This window comes from Haliotis asinina, chromosome 1 (assembly GCF_037392515.1).
Source record: "Haliotis asinina isolate JCU_RB_2024 chromosome 1, JCU_Hal_asi_v2, whole genome shotgun sequence".
Taxonomy (NCBI): Eukaryota; Metazoa; Mollusca; class Gastropoda; order Lepetellida; family Haliotidae; genus Haliotis; species Haliotis asinina.
The window spans coordinates 38,648,589-38,659,785 of record NC_090280.1 but is presented as its reverse complement, the minus strand read 5'-3'; positions in this window follow the sequence as shown (position 1 = coordinate 38,659,785).

Genomic DNA, 11,197 nt, shown 5'->3' with positions numbered 1-11,197 from the left:
CAATATGAGTCAACCAAGCACAACTAATATCACTAGGAAGTGTTCAAAACGATATGAAACATCAAGCAGGTCGCCCATTCAAACGACCCAATCTCAGTCTACGCCAGTTGTTTTGACAAAGGTGCTGTTTTCGCTACTTGACCTGATCTTGCGATAAGTTAGCTACATGTACAATGCACAAACCGCACTTGAGGCGAGTGGAAAAAATAAAATGTTTCATTTCCTTAAATCTTTCTGTTTATAAACATTGTTCAGAATCATCTGTGATCACAACGGGTTTTTTTTTCATTTTGATTATAATACGAAAAGTGACTTTCTTATATACAATTACATATTTTTTCTAATAAAGGGTTTTTGGATCTGATATCATTCATTGCCATGAAATAGACACGTTTATATACATTGTTGCAGCCTGTTTGCGGATCATTTTTCATTTTTATTTGCTATTTTTTGTATAGTGCATTTTAGGGGAAATAAAATGTTGTTTAAATCAAATAGTCCACTGAACTCGAGATAAAGATGACAAATGCCACAACCTCATCTGTTCCTAGACCATAACGACGACGGTGATGAAACACTTGACACACGACCATATGACCAAAGTATTCCTCGAGTAAGCAAAGGACTTGAAGTCTCAGATGACTGATAATTAGAGGAAACAGCACAATAGTTTTGCCTTTTGTTACATTGCTTGAATAGGGATATTTTCACACTGCAAAGAGCGCCAATACGCGATAGTTTCAAGTCTAAATATATGTATGTAGCTATGTGGCTACATCGGAAATGCGTCAAAACAGTGCTGACAACAAGACAATGACACATTGTCACGATGCTGTGTTTAATTGTACTCGTTTTGTAGTTTATTAATTGCAGAAGGTTCCAAAGGAGCAACGGCAGTGTGGGTTACCTTAGAAACTGAAACCAAGTAGCGGATATTTTTACATATATTGTTCACATATGAAACGTGGTTTCACAGCTAGGCGGAATCGCTTTATATCTATTAATTCAGCTGTTCTGGCTTGTTGTGCTGCATCTTCTATGTACACAAGAAAAGTATGATCCTGGGTGATCCACTGAATGAACGAGTACCTTTCATGCATAATTGAATAGTATCGAGTATAATGCATGTTCCCTAATACTGACTATTACGAGATCGGGCAGTGGGAGTAGGGGTGGTCAGGCCCGCTCACTTGGTTGACACATGTTATCGCATCCCAATTGTGTGAATGATGGGAATGGTGTTGATTACTGAATTGTCTGGTCTAGACGTGCAGGATTTTGGAATATTCCTGGAAATCAATCAATCAATCAATCAATCAATCAATCAATCAACCAATCAATTGAAACCCTTTGTTGTCGGATTGCATTCGTTTTGCTGAGAGTTATTGTTGTTACATTTTTCCCATACTGTGGGTGCCCATGGTTTTACACCGCTTGGAACATTATTCCAGTGATGTCATGCCGAGGACACGAGTAATTAGCTTTACATATTGTACAAACAATGGGCATAGAGCCCGGGTCTTCCGCGTGACGTCCGAACATTTTATACATTAGGCTAACCCACTCCATGTTGTGTGGGTACTCGATAGGTATATGTGCTTATTTCCTATCAAAACTCTTCCTATATAATAATAGTCATTGGCTTAACAAGCATCCGTCCTTAAGCTGGAGATTCACCCAGTCGGGCCTTAAGCCACATGCACTTGTATAGAGCCCTATATCGAGGAACAGGTCAAACAGTGATTTCAGTGGGACAAGATTCGTTTTGCTGTGTAATTTAGCCTGTCCGCGCCTCGATCCATAGTAACGAATTCCAGAGTCTCTCTGATGAACATGTTTGTCAACGCCATACTAGTGATCATTGTGACCACCAAACAACTGCACCAATACGGGCCCTAACCACTCAGGTGACCTCTATAGACCTGAATTGCAAGGCAAGGCAGCGTTACCCCTTCTGTTATCTAACAACACCTTTAGCAATGGGGGTTCGAATTGTCACCTTGACCTTAGGCAATCAGTATATTAAAAAGGTTTTATGACATCATTTACAGCAGGAACATGCATTTCAACAACCACTCATAAGTAGTCCTCGATTACTGCAAGAGCTATCGAGTGAAAACATTAACACGAAAATGTTGTTTGAGTCAGTCAGTCAATCAGTCAAATCAACAGTAAGAGAAATATATAAATGTGATTTATCATTTGCAGTACCTTCTAGAACTCCTGTATAATTATAACATTTGTCTAAATATAGCACAATGCGGACCTCGACGAAATGTCAACAGATACAAGTGAGTGAGTATAGTTTTATGGCGATCAAAGAAACAGTCCAGTAACATCAAAGGCGATGACACAAAAATGAAGGGCTGTGAAGCACAATCTTTGATGGGTTGAGGGAAAAACCTAAGCTACTCCACCGTGTCACAATGGAAACAATGAAATACACTTGAATACATGATTAAATACACATGAACCTTAACAATATTGAGAAGGATGCAAAAAGAAAAGTTCAACTGGAAATTTTGTCACCACCTGGTTGCATATATGAGTTAGAATTTGAATAACGTAACATAAATTTCTACTAGATTTAACTCAACTATTGGGAACTGATATATGAATTGAAGTTTATGTCGGCGAGAGCGGGCAATGAGAACTACGACGATGAAAAGGATTAAGGCAATTCCCATGGATAATCCGACAGCAAGAGATACAGTATAATTTTCGGTGGGAGGGGAGCTGGTGTTTGGCGGCTGGTCAGGCGGTAACGTTGTATGTAAAGAAGAAATTGATTTTCATAGTGACCGAGTGAACAACATAACTATATTTGTTCAGTTGGTACAACTGTAATTACACTAAAACAATAGCTGCTCTGATGGTAACATTGGCATCATTACTCCACAAGCACAGATGGAGCGATGCCAAACTTGATGACAATATTAACAGGACGAACATTACAATCTTTAGAATCAGGTTTTCTGAGTGACGAGCTACTTCCTTAACCACTAGGCGTAACCCACCACCACCACCAACGTTTGGATATATGTAGCAGTGATGAAATATCTGGCTTTGAACCCTTGATACATCATGAGCTCATTCAATCTTTTATTACTGTCTCAATTGTATTTTTAGGAATGTCATTATGTTGTGGCTTGAGGTCATTTTAATATATGTTATAAAATGCAAATAAAAAAATATATATAAAGAAAATGGGTCACAAAAAAGGTTTTAGGTGGCAGTATTCTTTTAAATTATTCAGTTCATTTGTGGTGAAGGAGTTCATCAATTATCTGGATGGAAAAGGTAGCATTTCAAGAGAAATGAATATACAGTATGGTTCAAAATTATTGAGAATAGCTAAAGCATTTCATATTATTAAACGAGACCAAATCAGATAAAATTGAATGTATTGTGAAAGTGAACTGACCTTTTCATGTTGTGTAGGTAACAATTTAATATTTTATCAAGTCTCCTTGAGCTTCACGGCACAGTCTAAGACGGGTAGGCATACTTCCTATCAGAGAGGTTAGTGTCTCGTGAGTTATGCTGTCCCAGTATCGGACCACTTCTCTCTTCATGTCTTCAATTTTTTTCAACCCCTTTTGATTCACACATTCCTTCATCATCCCCCAAATGTTCTCAATGGGATTTAAGTCAGGACTATATGCAGGGAATGGTAATGCAGTCACATTTTTCTCCTGAAACCACTGCTTGGCATGTTTTGCGGTGTGTTTAGGATCATTATCTTGCTGCAAAATCCAGTCATTTCCATAAAACACATGTGCACTTGGAAGGAGAAAATGATCTAATATGTTAGTGTAGCGTTGACTTGTCAGATTTCCCTCAAACACACACAGCGGGGTCGTTCCTAATAAGGATATCCCTCCCCATACATGAAACTTTGGGCTGTATTTAGGTCGTCGATACAACGGTGCTGACGCAGACTTTGTCCATATTTTCACATTATTGGGATATACCCATATTGAGCTTTCATCAGTAAAAGTAACATTTTCCCAGTCAAAGTTTTCATGTGCCAAACACCACTCAACACGCCTGTCTTTATGTTCTTGTTTCATGAGAGGAGAAGGAATTCCAGTCTTTTTCTCCCATCCAAGATCAATCAAATTTCTTCTAACTGTAGATTTTGATACAACTGTTGATCCCCTTTCTATCATTTCATACCTGATGTTGGAGATGCTTGCCCTTTGCTTTTTAGACGCTAACATTCCCAGCCGGACGCGATCTGAGAAGTCCAGTTTTCTGGATCTCCCTGCTCCTTTCTGGTGCCCAAAATCTATTCCCTCTTTAAAATTCTTCCTAATCCTATACACAGTAGAAAGAGGAGTTCCTGTTCTCTCTGCCAGTGTATTTACAGCATCAATTCCTTGATTACACAACTCAAAAATCAACCTTCTGTTATCTTCAGCAGACATTGTTGACAGTGCTGAGGAAAATGACGTCTGCTATAAATTCAGGGGAGGTAACTCTAATTGTACTATACTCAGTAGGCCAACATGAGTTACCTCCCTTATACCATTACTTAGTTTTAAGTATCAGTCAATCAGTTGAGGTGTTAGGATAGCTCAAAGTAAGAAGAAAAATTCTCAATAATTATGAACCAGACTATATTTTGAGATCACTGTATATAGTGAAGGCTATCAGTCAAGGATCATAATCAAGGGGTAGTCATGTCAGGTCATGACACTGGATATTGTTTATCACGTGGTCAGCTATGCTCATTTCTGATTGGTTGATGGGCAAATAGTTGGTTCTGCATGTTGCACCTGAACAATTAACACTTCACTTCACAGTGGGACACACAGATAGACAGGTGAGCCATTTTTTTGTGTGGGCATGACATGTTCTCAGTGCTTGTTGGTGCGAGTAGAGCAGGTATTATAATCCATTTCATAGTGGAATATTACTGCATCTTTAGCTGTAATTGTATTACAGCTTTTTGTAGTTAATAAATTAACATTTGATTTTAAATGGAATAATGTTACTTTATTGTACAGTTTTCTGCACTTTACTGGTCCCAAGGGTGATTTGTGACTGGATGAATTGTTGTGCTGTTTGTGTACTGCAGACGGTAGCGTGTATGCCATGTGGTCATGGAAGGCAAGGTCGTCGCCATGTGCCCGCTAGGCCGTGTACCATATATACGTGAGTGCATGCTTGTGTATCAATTTCGGTACATGATACTAGGCTATGTTACTTTTCTTTTATTCTTTGTATGTATTGTGAGACTATGTATCATGTAATATTTTAAATGGGCATTTGTGTCTTAAGAAATGGAATGAAGTACATTGTAACCTAAATCTGCATGAATCTGTAATGACTGTTCTAAGTTGATCTTGAACTTAAATGTTGAAATGTAAGAATTCCCTAAATGTTCCAGGGCATTGAATACTAGCGGCTTACGCTGGATCACTAGAACTAGAACAAAAGGCTTGAACCCCATACAGCCTCCATCGTCATTTCCAGGCGAATAAAGGTACTACATATATATACTTTTGTAGAAAATTCTCCAAACAAACGTATTCGATACACTTCAGACAATTACATCAAAGACAGAAATACTTACGACTCAATTTGACAACTTGTCACAGAACGTGACAGTGACGTCTCCGAAGTAATCAGCAGTGACAGTCAAAGATTCTGTTAGCACAGTGTCAGTTACATTGTCCATTGTCTGGTTCTCCAGGAGTGTTTCTGTGATGACTCCAGTTGTGAGATTAAACCCAGCTTGTTGAGAACAGTAGTAGTTTCTGATGTCGACAGTTAGGGTGATATTTGTGTGGCAGTGACAGATTTTGTATATTTTAACATGTTGTATATTGATTAGAATTCATGTAAATAAATTCTTCAAAATTCATTACATAGTTTCTGTTGTATTATTTATCCTGTTACTCAGCCTGCCTTAACTATCACTCACAGCCAGTTCACTGTGCGTGCTTATCGCATGTTCACAACACAATAACAAAAGCCCTTTCCCACTTAGATCCTTTTGTCTTCATAGCCAGCTTGGTCAATCAGCTAAGCTTTACACCTTTTACACATTACAAGGTTTGTGGTCACTCCACATTCAACCGTCAGTTGTTGATATGACATGTTGATTTGACGGGACATACATTTGGACACAGTCTTTGGATCGCATTCTGGGGTAATTTGGCTATTTTATTTACTTATTGTTCATGCGATATCACATTTGGACATACCTAGTAGTTGTATAAGTGTTTCCTATTCTCAAACGTATAGTACTGTGTATTTGATGTTCTTATTGGTGTAAATGGCCCAATAAATACTCAGAATCCATTATAATGTAATATTAATAACGTTGATATGATTGATATAACGCAACGTGTGTTATAAACAGATGAACACAAGTATAGCTTTGTAACCATGAATGAATGAATGAATGAATGAGATCTTATTCTGGTATTGTTTTATATCTTGCTCAGCTACAGTCAAATTTGTATGTTTGAATATTGTATCATTGCTGAGTATTCTTTGTATATATTCGTATTAGCATGTCTGTACATATTAGTATTATTATTTCCTCTACAGACAATCATTTGATAGACAACAGCGTCCCCAGGTGTGAAATAAACCTAGGCCCACACACCTGGTAGGTTGACGTATTGTTTATATACCAGTATGATATAACTCAAATGGAAGACATTTTATACAAAGTAATTGGTTACTGAAGCAACTATATATTTTATAACGTTACACAATATACATGAATAATATGTGCATATCTGTCTAAACAGCAAGTGTATATTGCTGCATCTATTTTATTGTACACCTGGGGCCCGTTTCACGAAACTCTCGTAAGCCTAAGATCTCGTAACTTTTCTCGTAGCATCCGTAGCTCCTTTGTTACAGTATAGGAGGTACAATGGCTACGAGAAAACTTACGAGATCTTAGGCTACGAGCGTTTTGTGAAACGGGCCCCTGATTGTTTCAGGGTTATTGTTTTCGCCTGTATTCATCTCAAATAAACCGTTGGCCACTGAGGAACAACAAAAGCAGTTTCTGTGGTCTGTGCGTGACTGACAGCCCTGCTACTTTTGTACCAGGAATCACTGCGGTGGTGTCTGTGTCGCTGCTGATGTTGCAATATGGTGGATCTGGTTGCAACATCGAAATTACAAGAATCCCTTTTAAATGAATGAATGAATGGGGAACACATGAAAACAAGAATTATATACACAATGGACGGATGAAAAGAGCAAATTTGTACACTACAATTGTTACAGTTACACTTTTAAACAAAAGGTGTAAGAAATCCAAACAGAATCAGCAAAATATAAAACTGACAAGTCTAAGATTTTCAATAATTTTGCATTGATCTAAAACAAGGCAAGATACAAGAGATTCATAACAAAGGTTTCATATACAATACAAAAGAGTCAGTTCTAAAGTAATGGGTCACAAATATAATGTCTACTCACCGAAGTCTTGATATGAGAGTGAGGCACAGTTATGCGGAATGTAACACGGCGAGCTGACAGGCAGCGGTTATGTAGATCAAGCGTTGACAGAGACAGGAAGATATACATGCTCCAGTAAATTCGTATATCCGTGTACTTCCGTGTAAACTTTCAGTAGTGAAAGTTTTGACAAAACCTTCTGTAATAGCCAGCCATACCCAAGAATCACACGAGTTCTCTTAGATTGAGGCAATGGAAAATTTACAATTGCTTCCACTTAAGCACGAACTGGTTCTACCTGGCCGTGCCCTACAACATGCCCTAAAATTTAACTTGTTCCTTCCCGAATTCACACTTGGGGAGATTTACAGTCAACTGTGCCTCAGATAGTTTTTTGAAGAAAGCACAAGTCCTTTTCAGTTCTATTTCTATTTTTTTCATTTCCAACTGGTCTGAATATTCCTCTGGCACAAGTTCCCAAACAACATCTTCAAAAACTCCCTCATCAAAATATAATGATTGATGAGCTCCCAATTTTGTTACGTTTAAGAATTTTGCCGTGACAAAAGGTGTAAGAAATCCCCTGTCAACCAGCAAAACAGAACAAAATCATTCAGTTATTGTATTTAGCAAAGAGCAAGTCATACAAAATCACAATTCAATTTCACAATACCGACTTCAAACACAATACAAGTGAGACAAAATCAGAGGCAATAGGTCACGAAAATGTATAGCAAACTCACCAAAGTCTTAGTGCGAGAGAGAAAAAGCCATGCAGAATGTAACACAGCGAGCATGAAGATGAAGCGTTGGCAGTGATTGATGATGATACTCCAGTGAGTGTGTGTCCGTCTGTCCCAAGACGGCCACTAGCCTTTATATATACTGTCACAGTTTCAAGAACTTTCGAGCACTTACGGCCATCACCAACACCGTAGAAGGCTCCAGGACTCATGTTTATATATTTCAAAGGGAGGTAACTCTAAAGTACTGCCATAGAGACGTGACGCTTGAATAATTCTCTGTAGGAAATGTGACCCATAATAACTAACACTAAAACCTCAAATATTGTTACCCAATTACAACTACCGCAAAATTACAACTACCGCAAAAATAATTAATAACAACTCAAATCACGGATAATACACTCTCTTAACAGCAAATACAAATGAATACGTTGATGAAGACGAAGCCCAGTTTAGTTCGAACTTCTTTTCGAACAAGGCATGACAAACGAGTATACATGAATGAGGTGAGCGGACTTCCAACCCAACCCCAGGGCCTTTCCCTAAACGTTCTTCACTACACGGGCATTCAGTGTAGATGTGACGATACGTACATACATATACAGTTTTTAGCAACAACGGACAAGCACAGAGTCAATAATGGACAGATAGAGAAACATTAGTTCACGTCCTTCTATAGTTGATCTTATGACAAACACAGCCAAGGGTGATGACCAATAAAGGCCACAAATGTCATATACGGTAATAATGGGAGTGACAAAGAGGAACAGGGCAGCTGACAAAACAATGTACTATGCGGTAGTGATAAAGATTAAGAATGCAGATTGAATAATTATAACTAAATATCATATGGAATGGTTATGTAGTTTTTGGCCTTTAGAAATATCTGGACATGGATGTCCTGAAGTACACATTATAACAGTATTTTCCTCAAGAGTTGTTGTTATGACAGTTGAGAGTTTGGATTTTGGCACGTCAATACAAGACAGAATCGTCGTACAATGAATGGGGTTACTAATCTACTGCACAACAACGTTGAAGATACAATGTCAGTAAGAATGTGTTCATATGAAAAAATACTATATTTGTGATTACGCTTTCTAAGAGAAGTCGATGTTCTAGTACATAGCACTGTTTACTTTCGAATGGCAGAATTGTAGGATCATGATTAAACCCGCAAAGAATTAACTTAAGAGAGTTTTGCCGATTTACTCACCAGCTGCTGTCGACTGGAACAACATCCATCACGGTTGCGTCTCGTAAGAACCATTTACCAACATCTATAATGTTGACATTGTGTATAATTAGAGCAGACTCGGTGTCGTTCAAGGATGCAGTGGAGCCAGGTGATGCTGAGTTGCAGTCGGAGCTGCAGATGACGACAACTGCACCACTAGGGTCTACCCATGCAAACACCGTGTAGTTGTATCTGTCAGCGACTAATGTGTATTCTGATCCAAGAACAGCCATTCCCTTGGGACACTGGGTGGCCGTCTGAGCTGTAACTTGAGACAGGTAGTTGTATTATTATCGTAATAGTTGTTCTAAGACTACATATTATCTAACCATATTCATATCTTGCAGAAAACATATGTAACAAAATATTTCAACGGTGTGTTATCTTAAACCTTGTCATGGGTTCCACATATAGCATGATGCAGTATACTGTTTATCAGAAAACCTGTACAAAATATCAGAAGCCATATTAGACTCGTTATTTGAATATCTTACATCTGCTATTTGTACCTGATAAATTAAAAGTATGCTAGCAGTCATGTGAGTTCATAAACCGAATACGTTTATGATATTACAAATGACACGATAGAGAAGATTTATCTACACTGCGTAAATATCAGCTGTAAACGCACCCATTTATGACTTAGGGTATGACTAAACAGCTTCCTTTGTCATAAATATTCATGCCTTTCTATTACAACCGGGGGCACTCTGTCTTTGGATCTGTTTCATTATACAAAGTAAATGAGATCAAGTGTAAATATAAGTAGGAAACTGAGTGTTATAACGTTATACAACGGCCATGTTTCAGGTTGTGCTGGATGTTGGGGTAGCCTAATGGTGAAAGCGTTCGCTCATCATACAAACCGTTTTCCGATTCCCCACATGGGTACATGGTGTGAGGCCCATTTAAATTGATGAACAATACATTATCAATCGAGACATATCCTTCATACATTTTTCCTAACCTTTGCCCATGGTCCCTAGCATGGTGATCTACCTTAAGTTGTTGGTAATGTACAGTCCGTATTGTATATTGCATTGTCCTAATAGTGATATTTTTACTTTCCACACTACTTGTAATTGTAACTGTGATATTCTAGTTGTTTTGCTGTCCTTTGACAGCAGGTTTTCACAAATATATATTTCATTTCAATATCAAACATGTTCTCTCCACGATATGGCTGAAATATTGCCGATGTGGCGTTAAATATTAACTCACTCACTCACTCCGACCCTTGGTCTCAGAATGAAGCATCAAACCAATAATAGTTATTATTGAGAAAGCATTTGTTGTATTTTACGACACGTCTTAGCAATACACCAAGGGCATCACGGCAGTGGCCACAAACACCTGACATCATTGCACCCATTGGGGAATCAGTCTTCATCATTTTCTTTAACCAACAGACTACCCACTCGCAATGATAATATATTATGATGCGAGTGTTATTTCTTGGAAAACTATGTCATGTACAGAAGCTCATATCATCGAGGTTTAAGTAGTCTAGGGTTATTAGTCATGGAGTGATGGAACTTAATTTAAGTATTGGTGTGGAAGTTAATAGATTTTCTGTCAAAGTGTCAACCGAATCTCCTTGAAAGGCTATGGGTGGCGGGGAAGCCTAGTGGTTAAAGCGTTCGCTCCTCACGCCATAAAATCGGACTCGATTCCCCACATGTGTGAAGCCCGTTTCCGGTGTGATATTGCTGACATATTGCTAAAACATCCTCATTCAGCCAATTTAGAACGGCCATATACTCCTTTCTGAACAGTCTAG